Below are 11,596 nucleotides of genomic sequence, written 5' to 3' on the forward strand. Positions count from 1 at the left end.
TTGCTGGTTTAAAGACCATCTATCTGCATTTCTTGGCTCATGGCCCCATTATCCATCTTCAAAGCCAGCAATTTAACATCTTTCAATTTCTTTCTCTCTGCTGTCATCAAATATTTTGTTTGCAATTTCACTCCACTTCCTCTCCTTTTTTTCCCCATTAAGTTTAGTGGTACATTTAAAGCAGACAATACAGTTACATTCATCATTGGGATCCTGTACCTTTACATGACAGGTCTTGGTTCTCATTTTTCCCCATTCCCCTGCTCCCCCTCACCCCCTTCACCCTTCCTTATTTACAAAGACTTTGTTTCCATTTTTGCCTTTTTTTCCTTTTTCCCTATTTCCTTGCCCCTGTGATTAAATTGGCACATCCAGACGATGCAAGATGATGTCTTTATATCAAGATTCTTAGTCATATCTGTAAGTCCTTTTTCTCTTTTAAGGTAACAAATTCACAGATTCTAGATACTATGGTAGAGCTATCTTTGTGGGCCATTTTGCAGCCTATAGCACTTAAGGAGTTAATGTATTACTAGTAAAAAATTTTGATTGTTGCAGAAATCAATAAAATTCTGGTCATACCCACTTATCACTCTACTACAAGAACCATAAGAGGGAGATAAGATATACATTTAAAACATAATAGTAAACACATAATGTGTAAGTAATTGAATATTTCCAGCAGAATCCTTGAATTTTACTTCGAATCAATGCCAAAACCTTCAGCAAGGTTTGTTACCCCTTTGTTCTCAGAAGTGATGACTGATGTATGGAAAAAGGGGAGAATCAAAGCAAGTAATTGGAATTTAGCTCCTTTTATTTTCATCCGTAGAATCCCAGGTACACTGCAAGTCACTGATTGGTTTACATGAAGGCAGAATTTAGAATCTGTGGCCATTTTGTAAAGAGTTTGAAATACAAGCTTAACACTGAAGGTTAAAAAGCTAATTACTATTCATATTTGCAAATTTACAAATAATGCTAATAACGTCTTTGCATTAATAAATTTAATAAATCTTAAGCAAAGACTTTGATAGGACAATGGGATTACTTACATGGAGTAGATGATGGGTAGTACATCTAATACTGTAATAATTGGCTGGCATAAAAAGATTTGCATAAGCCCAAATCTTCTGGATTTGAAGATTTTGACGTTTCATTTCTAAATTCTTCACTTTTTAAAAATTGATCTTTAAGTCTCTAGAAAGGGTGCTGATATACTCTGGTTCTGGGATCTGTAGCTCTTGACACTTTTTTTTGAATGAAGGAAATTAAGAACAGAGCTGAAAATGATGTTTTAAAAGTTTCCCAAACCTTTTCCTAGTTCTAGCCTGATTTGATTTTGGTCTGCATTTTAAAAGATAGTCACACTATAAATATTTCCACACTATAAATATTTCTATTCATTGCCTCTGAATTTCTTTTCGCTAAGGCTTTTCTCCTATAACGAACAAATACTCATGCATGGTGTATATCTGTTACTCTTTGATTCAGAATTCATAATCCTTTCGATTTACTCTGTCCTGATAAACGACGGCATCCTCTTTGGCTATTCATCTCTAGATAATTCAAATTTTTCTCTGTCTTTTGAATCAGTGCTTCCTCCATGTCTAGGAGTCATCCTACAATTCTAAGAATGAGATTTATGCTGCAGCAAGAGGAAGTACATCCGCACGTTAGGAGGCACTGAGAACGACACCCCCGTGACTCACTAATAAGATTAATTCTCATCTCGACTAATTTCAGGAAATTGTCAAAGCTTCATCTTTGTGTCCAGACATCATTTTATGATGTCCCCAAAGGCACATTTTTCCTGCCTTATTCCAACATACCTAATCAGTAATAAGTGTGTTTTAAAGGAGGAATTTCTAAAGCTCAGAAAGTGGATGACCTTTTAACTCTACAATTATACTTACTAAACTATTCTTCTAAGTTTTTTGGCACTTTTATTATTATTTCCTTATGTTTTATATTTATATTCATATTTTATCTGTTTAAAAGTATACAAAGTTGCTTAGAATAAAAGTAAAGTAAAAATAGAGACACTAGTACACCATATACTCAAGTCTATTTCTAAGTATTTTATACATATTATCACATTTATTTCTCATGAGAAGATTGTGAATCAAATATGTTTTATGTCCACTTTATAGATTGGAAAACTGAGTCTCACAGAGATTAAATGATCCACTACAGTTATACAATTGCCAGTTGTCAGAGACAGGATTTGAACTAACGGTTGCAGATTCTAAAATCTGCAAACTTAACCACTTCTAATGTCCAGCAAAATAAAATAGTAAATATAATTAACATTATGATTAACTCTGGGCTTCTTGATAACCAACATGAGAAAACAGAAAAATTATTTTTATTATGTATTCAAAATAAGTATGAGATTTCTTCAAGAAAGGAACAATTTATTTGTACCAAATTTATCAATATTAATTGTGTACAATTTTATATATGCGAAATAATATTCAATAATTTCAACTTAACCTGCAGTATCCTTTAAGTGTCTTTTTATTTTTCTTTAAAAAACAAACGTAACAGGCTGGGGATTTAGCTCAGTTGTGCTGCCACCTGCCTCACGAGTGCAAGGTCCCAAGTTTGATCCCCTGTACCAAAAAACAAAAAACAAAAAGCAAAAAAACCAAAAACCAAACTAAAGCAAACAAACAAACAAAAAAAACCCCATAAAATATAATTCAGCAAAGAAGTTAGCTAATGAATGAAATGTGCTGTGCAACAAATTTGAGGTAAAATGTTGTGGAAAAAAATAAAGAATTGGATAATAGTACTTGGTCATCTTTACAATATAATTTCATTAGCAAAGCTGGTAAAATTTCATTTTAATTCTTTTGTGGAGGCATTAATTTTGATTAGTAGCTTCTCTTTGAATTTTGTCACCTGTAGGAGATACTGTGAATGAGCTCTCTGAAAAATGAGAATTCACCAGTGCTCTCATAGGATGATAGGTCAGCCTAACTTGGCACACAGGATTCTGCAGCAAATCTTCAGTGTTTCTTCACTGCATGAATCTTGCAAATGCTTGTTTGAACCATCACAGTCCCACTTCAGAGAACAAAGCAGGGCTGATTATCCCTTATTGGGGTCAAGGAAAGCTAGTTTTACTCATAAACTTTGACCACAAAAAAGGTCTCATATTATTGTTTAGGATGATGTGTTAAGATGAATCCTTTGGTTGTAAAGATCAGAAGTTTCTGTAGTCATGAGAGACTATGCTCAGAAATTATAACTGCAACAACTTTAGGTTTTGGTCATAGTAAGCTGGTGAGCATTATGGAATCCTATCTGGGCTCATTTTTTCTTCATTCTGTCCTCCCTTTCATTTAATTTTCTCTATAAAAGAATTTTATTTCCTCTCTCTGACAATTTTTCTTTGTGTTTGTAATCAATTTTCTTTCAGTTATGAACACTTTGATTATTTTGCATATTTTATTTCCAAATCCCCAAAGTAATAGATGCTGAGTGTTTATTGGTTATCTTTTAAAAAAAATTGTTTTTCAGATAATTAGAATTAATATAATTTGTACTAATTTTCTATGCTTTCTGTAACAAAACTTCCAAACAGTTAAGTTACTTCTGTTTTAAAACAACAGAAATGTATTCTTTCATGGTTCCAGGGGCTCAGAATCCAAAATGAATGAATTAGTAAGGCCACCTCGTCCCTTGGAGACTGTGAGGGAGTAACTGTTCCTGTATTTCTCTTTCTGGTGGCTTCAGATATTTCTTGCTTGTGGCTGCATTGCTCCAGTCTATCCTGTATATCCACATGGCCTTGTCCTCTGTATCTGTGTCTACTCTTTTGCTTCTACTACTCTTGTCATAGGACTCAACGTTCACCTCAATAATTCTAGTTGATCTCACCCCAAGATCCTAAGTATAATTCTGGAGCAGTCCCAACTCTTGTTCATGATTTTTTCCCAACAGTTTTGGTTATTCACAGTCAATTGCGTTCTGAAAATATTAAATGGAAATTTCCAGAAATAAATAATTTATAAGTTTTAAACTGTATACCACTTTGAGACTTCAGCCTTTTCAAATAATGTCACATTCATAGGTCCAGCAATGAGGATATTGTATCTTTTCAAGGGTCACCATTATTTCAATCACAACCAATGTTGGACCATGGTTTCTTTATGACGCATTAACTTACTGTATAAGAAGGTATAACCCACAGCCCAAGATAGCAAAGGAAAATCTCAGTATTATTTCTCATGCAACTTGTAGTCAAGCACCAGCTGCTATGATCTTGGCTGACAGAACATTTGGTTTGCTTAAAATATGGTCAGTGGTACCTTTCAATGGGATTGAACAAGTGGGTTAGTTACAACAGTCAGAAATATGTTCTCTACATGGTAGAGAATTACTTAGTATTGACTATTTGAATTTGGAAAATAATCAAGCAATAGTCTAGTTTTATCAGTTATTCACACCTTATTTAATTAAACTAATGACTGTCCTGTTCAGATAGACAATCAGAAAATCAAGGAAATTCCTTTATGAAATTATTTTTCTTTCTAATGCATCAACATATAAATGACATCAAGGATAATACATATTCCTTTCTGTTACAATGTGAGACTAACATTCTCACTTATCAAAAATTTGCAACAACTTGTTTAGGCATTGTAGTAATCAGAGTGGACTACCATTTTGATTGCCTTTGAGATCTGCCTTGGGAATTGGTTGAGAAGATATCTGGATGTGTCTGTCTGTATAATGTTCAGTGACAGACAAGACAATAATGAACTTGCACATGATCCATGCAGACACATTTATTTGTGAAAAAAGTCACTTGGGAGAATGAGACACAACCCTGGGAAGTTCTAGGAAAGGAATATGAATACAGTGCTTTAATTCAATGATGGGTCAGAGCTTGTAGTTAAAAAAAAACTGTAAAAATACTATAATTGGTATTTTCAGAAAAAGTGAAGAAACCACACACGTGTCCTGACTCAACAAAGGAGGGTGGATTCTGGGAAGGATTCCATTCTTCACAGAGAACTACATAGGAATACGCTGAGATTTGAAGAAGAAACAAAGCAGAAATTCAGTTGTATGGCCCAGACCAACAAACTGGGTATTAACATTTTTGAAGCTTAAAGTTTCTCTTTGCAGTGAGAAATAAAGGCTATCAAACCTATGGCAGAAGAATTAATTTAAGATAACCTTGGATGTCTGAGCTGTGGTGGTCTAAGAGAAACATTTCTGAAATGGGTGTTCTAAAATAATCAAATAATTGCACCCTGTCCTTCCCAAGCAGTCTGATGTCGACTGAGCTGAAAGTGATAGTATCTGCATGCATTAAGTTGAAGAAAAAAGAACAGGTTCAGAACTTGGAAATAAACCCAAGGACTTTAGTACTTATTAATTCATGGGAAGCAAAATGGAGAAGAGATGAAGACCTGTTTTGTGTTATGGTTTATCTTGAGAATATCCTCCAAATCCTCATGGGCTCAAAGGGGAGGCTTTTTAAGGTGATCGTTTCTTCGGCACACTGTACTCTCCAGTAGATTCAGCCATTGGTGAGTTTAGCAGCTGAATGTGCTGTTGGTAGATGGGGCCTGGCTGGAAAATGTAGGTGACTAAAGGCTGACCTGCAATGGTGTATTTTCCTTCCTGACTCCTTGCTTTACTCTCTGCTTCGTGGTTACCACGATGAGAGTTTTTCTTCACCTATGCTCCTCTGCCTTCCTCTTCCTGCCTTGGAGCCAGTCAACCATGGACTCAGAGTGTGAGCCAAAATAAGCTTCTTCTCCTTTAGGTTGTGGGTTTTGAGTATCTCAGACATTCAAGGAAGGGACTGAGATCTCTTGATTGGCTTGTCCTAGAGAAGGGCTTATTGCTGTATTAATCTGCAGTTCTTAGCTGTTTGTATAGTCAATGATTTACTTTATATCATCACATTGCATGTAATTATTCACCTAAACACATTAATTACTACGTGCTAATTTTATCACAACACTACTGAATTATGTGGAAAATGAAAATGATGAGAGCACATAGTTCTGCCATGTTGCTTGATTTTAATTTGTTTTGGTAATAGAACAAATATTGGTTAAATGTATGTGTATCCCAAGATCACTGATAAAAACAAGAATGCATGTTAACACATTTAAAAAGTACTCAGTATTCAAGAGGTTAGAGATTAGCAAAGAAGGGAAAAAGAAAACTCAATAGAAGTTAATTGTTTTCAAGAATGAAATTAATTTTCGAAGTTTTTCATTAAGTTGAACTAATTAAGTTATTTTATACCTGTCTGTTTGCAAAATGGCTTTCTAACCACCTAAAAATGCTGGGTAATTCAAATGCAACTTTCAATTGTCTGTGAAAGGATTAGTTCACTTAGTAACAGAAGAGATTTTCTTGGCAGGGAAAAACAAGTAATAATAATTCCATCTGCAATGTAGAATTAGGTAGAATTTCACAGTAATTATATAAGAGATTACCAACAAAAATGTTTCATATCAACATACTACTTACACATTGGTTCCTAATTTTTTAAAACACCCAAAATTTAAGCAACAATTTCTGTGGAACCATGTATAAAGTTCATATGCAAAAGTCTATTATATCAATTCAGCTTTTTTTGTACCCAGATTCATCTAATCCCAGAATTTATATTATTAAAGTTATCCCTGTAACAGCTGAGAACAGACAATCAATATTTTCTGTTTGAATGAAGCAAGAAAATATCTTTATTGTTCGAAATACCTTATATTTTATGCCCATCATTTCAGTTATTACTCTATGTACTTTCATTCAGCTATGCCCATTGATGATAAATATTCTTTGTCACTGTCTTTGAGAATCACAAAGGTCATATTCTTGTCTTTGCTGAGATGGGAAAGTCCTTGAATGGGCACATAGAGGACTCTGATCAATAAGATTTGTTACTTTTGGGCAAACTTTGGACCTTAGTTTTGATTTCGTAAGAATCATTATCTTTATCTTTTCCCCATCACAGATGAATTAAGTTAGTGCAAATTAAGGTTATTTTAGAGACATTTTTACATTCACTTTTAATTTTAAGCACATTCAATTATTTTCATGAACTATTCTATTCATGTACATTACCCTGTACATCCTAATCTATGATTTAACCACTTTAGACTAAAAATACTTGAAAATTATATCTGTGCTGGACACATACAGGCCTTTTTATTACATTATTCCTTAAGCAGCATGGTTTAGCGTTAGATATACATAATCTGGAGATGATAAAAAAAATATATATAGTGCAGATTCTATGTAAATACTATTGCATTTTGTATAAAAGAATTTGGCAGCAATGGATTTTGATTCCCAATCCTCTGGGAAACAATTCCTTGGGAAATCTGAGTATAGTTAGTAATTATTATTACATTCTTACCAGTTTCTGAGTCGGTTGATATTACTTATATTTTTGTAAGTAGTTTTAAATTTTAAAAGAGCAGAACTAGTGCAGGAACTAAAATGAAAAGCAAAACTTCTGCTTTTTGAAAAAATTCTCATGTTCGTTCTTGCCTTCCCCTGAGCGCCCCCATGTCTCCAAACTGAGATGGATTTGTTTCAAAAATCGTTTCTTCTTTACAGCATATTCCTAGTATAGACTATGTGAAAATAAAGCTCCAGATGAAACTTTAAAAATTGTTTTTCATTAAATTTATTGATACTTTTTAAGTATACAGTACATTTACATTCATCAAAGATCTTGTACCTGTACATGACGGGTCTTGGTTCTTATTTTTTCCCCTGATCCCTGCCCTCCCTTCTCCCCCTCTACCCTTCTCTATTTACAAACACTTTGTTTCCATTTTTTTCATTTGGAACTTTTCTCTCATTGAATGTCTGCTGCCTTCTCCTTAAGAAATAAAGATTATTTTTTAATTTGTGTGTAATTACAAACCAAACCTGAAAGCATTTCCATAAATAGCCATTTCCTTAAATAAATGATGAGATTGTGAAAAGACAAACATTGTTCTAAAATTGGTGTATTTGCAAATGAGATATAGTATTAAGATTTTCTTGTAGGCACTTTAAACCTGAATACATCACTGCATTTGCCATTATACCATGGACTTAAAGTTTTTCACTGTTAATTATGATTCCATCTGTCATTTATGATATTAAAAATACTAGAAAGTAATGTGCAGGGCCAGGTTTTTGGCATTAAAAAACTCATGCCTTTTTTACAAATTTCTAAAGAAAAAATTGTAAGAAGATAGTGCATTGCACATGGTCTTACATGTAAGATTTACTGCTTTGGATTTATCTTTGTTTATAATGGGTCAGAAACATTTGCTGAATTATAGTTCGTGCTGTTCTTACTGATGGCTATGACCTGCTTGCCTTTGTGTTAGCTACAAGGGGTTACTCTCCGACTCTTTTGTTCTACTGTTCTTTCTTAGATTTGGCATTCAATTTACAAGAGCTCTAGGGAATTGGATGGCTTTCCATTTATCCTCCACATTAAAGAATCCCCATGGAGCTTTGCTTAAACTCCAGTATAAATTGGCTTGTATCTTTTAACATAGAAGTTGTTTGTTTGGTGATTCCATATTTTTAAACAATCATTTAATTTAGGGGTACTTTTTCCTTGTGTCATTTTGATTAGATAAACTCTTTTTAAAGTCAATTAGGTCGTTTCTTCCATTTTTCAAATTGCTTCTTTAAAATTGTTTTATTCCTTATTCTTCCATTACTGCACTTCATTCTTTTTGACTAAAGTATTATTTTTATTTTCAGTTCTCCATAGGATCACAAGACCAGAACTTTCTTCTAGCTGTCAAGAATATTTACCTGACTTTTAAATTCTTGCTGTTTTTTTTTTTTTTTTTTTTTTTTTTTTTTTTTTTTTTTTTGGTACCAGGGATTGAACTTGGTACCTTGCATTTGCGAGGCAGGTGGCAGAACTAATGAACTAAATCTCTGGCCCTCTACTTAATTCTTAAATGCAGTATACACTTACATTCTTGTGTAGCTTGACCATCTTCCTTTTTCTATTAAATTTATTCGTACATATAAAGATAACAATACAGTTGCATTTATCATTGGGATCTGATACCTTCATATGATAGGTCTTGGTTCTTGTTTTTTCCGATAGCCCTGCCCTCTCTTCACACCCTTCATCCTTCCCTAATTACAAAGACTTTGTTTCTATTTTTTCTATTTTTCACATTTTTTTCTTTTCCCTTATTGCCTTTCCCCTTTCCTTCCCACTTCCCCTTTAGCCATTTTCTTGCTACTTCATACTATCAATTATACCATTTGAACCTTATTTACACTTTTAGTTTTTCACACCAGAGAAACTATTCAGTATTTACTCGTGTGTCCTATTAATTTCACTTAAGATTATTAGCCTCAATGCGCATCCATTTAGCTGTAAATGTTTCTAGTTTCTCATTATTTATGGCTGAGTAGTACTCCATTTTATAGAAAAACCACATCTTTTTATCCAGTCTCCAAATGATTGGGCTGTTTCCAAGTTTTAGCTATTACAAACGGTGCCACTATAAACATGGGTGTTCATGTATCACTGTAGTATGATTCTTTTAAGTCTTTTGGAAAGATACCCAGCAGAGGGATGTCTGGGTCAAATGGAACCTCTAATCCAGTTCTTTGAGGTATCTCCATATTGATTTCCAGTCTGCACTCCCATCAACAATGGAGAAGGGTTCCTTTCTCCCCACAGCCCCATCAGCATTTGTCATTGGTTCACTTCTTGATAGCAGCCATTTTTTTCTGGGGTAAGGTGGAATCTCAGTGTTGTTTTCATCTGCATCTCTCAAATGACCAGTGATAGTGAACATTTTTCATATACTTATTTGCTGCTTTTACTTGTTTGAGAAATGTTTGTTCATTTCAGATGCCCATTTTTGAATCAGGTCTTTGTATTTGGGGGGTCTGATTTTTTTGAGTTCTTTATGTGTTCTAGATAATAATCCTTTGTCTGAGATGTAGCTGGTAAAAATTTTTCCCCACATTGTAGGTTATCTCTTAGCTCTGTTGGTAATTTCTCTTGCAGTGCAAAACTTTGTAATAGAATGAGATCCCAGTTGCTTTTTCTAGTTCTAGTGCTGCTGAGAATTTGTTCCTAAAAGTGTTCTCCTATGCCAGTGTCTTCAAGAGTTTTTACAAATTTACTTTCCAGTAAGCTTAGTGCTTCTATTTTGAAACTTAGATCTTTAATCTACTTGGATTTTAGTTTAGTGCATGGTGAAAGATAAGGCTCTACTTTTAATCTTTTGTAAGTTAAAAGACAGTTTTTCCACCATCATTTATTAAAAAGGCAATCTTTCCTTCAGTAGTGAGGGTGGTTAGATCCTTTGTCAAGGATGAGGTAGGTGAGTATTTCTGCATTTTTAATCTACTCCATTGATTCTTGGGTCTGTTTCTTTGCCAGTACCATGTTTTTTTTTTTTTTTTTTTTTTTTTTTTTTTTTTTTTTTTTTTGTGTGTGTGTGTGTGTGTGTGTCTTGGTTTGTTTTTATCACAATGGCTTTGTAGCATAGTTTGAAGTTGGGAATTGTGATATGCCCAGCCATGTCTCTGTTTCCTAAAATTCTTTTTCCTATTCTAGGCCTCTTCTGGTTCCAAATGAATTTTTGGATTATTTTCTCAAGTGCTGTGAAATGTACTGTTGGGATTTCAATTGGGATTGTATTGAATTGGTATAGAAGTTTTGGAAGTATGGCTGTTTTTCACTATGCTGATTCTTCCTATCCAGGAGCAAGGGATGTCTTTCCATCTCCTCATATCCTCTTCTCTCTTTTTTTCAGAGTGCTATAACTTTTTGTGTAGAGGTCTTTTGTCTCCTTTATCAGGTTGATTCCTAGATATTTCATTTTTTTGATGTTGTTATTAAAGGAATTGTTTCCCTAATTTCTCTCTCAGTGAGTCTGTTATTTGTGTTCAAGAAGACTGTTGATTTTTGAATGTTGACTTTGTATCCCACTAATCTACTGAATCTTTCAATTAAGTCTAGCAGTCTTTTGGCAGAATTTTTTGAATCTTCTAAATAGAGTATTATATCATCAGCAAAGAGTGACAGTTTAACTTCTTTCTTTCCTATCTTTATTTCTTTTATTTCTTTTGTCTAATTGCTATGGCTAATATTTCTAGAACTACATTGAACAGAAGTGGTGACAATGGATACCCCTGTCTTGTTCCTGACTTTGACATGAAGGTTTTTAGTTTTTGACCATTTAGAATGGTATTGGCTCTTGATTTTTCACAGATAGCCTTTATTAAATTGAGATAAAGACCATCTATTCCAATTTTCTGCTGGGTTTTTAATCATGAATGTGTGTTGAGTTTTGACAAATGCTTTTTCTGCCTCTATTGAGATGATTATATGGTTTTTGTCCTTAATTCTGTTAATAAAATGTATTACATTTATTGCTTTATGTATGTTGAACCATCCTCACATCCCTGGGATAAGTCCAACTTGGTCAGGGTGTATGACCTTCTTGATAATCTTCAGTATTCTGTTTGCCAGTACCTTATTGAGGATTTTTGCATCTATGTTCATTAGGGAGATTGGCCTGTAGTTCTCTTTTTTGGTTGGGTCTTTCCCTGGGTTTGGAATAAA

The sequence above is a fragment of the Fukomys damarensis genome, unplaced genomic scaffold (assembly GCF_012274545.1).
Source record: "Fukomys damarensis isolate Sample0158 unplaced genomic scaffold, DMR_v1.0_HiC HiC_scaffold_24, whole genome shotgun sequence".
NCBI lineage: Eukaryota > Metazoa > Chordata > Mammalia > Rodentia > Bathyergidae > Fukomys > Fukomys damarensis.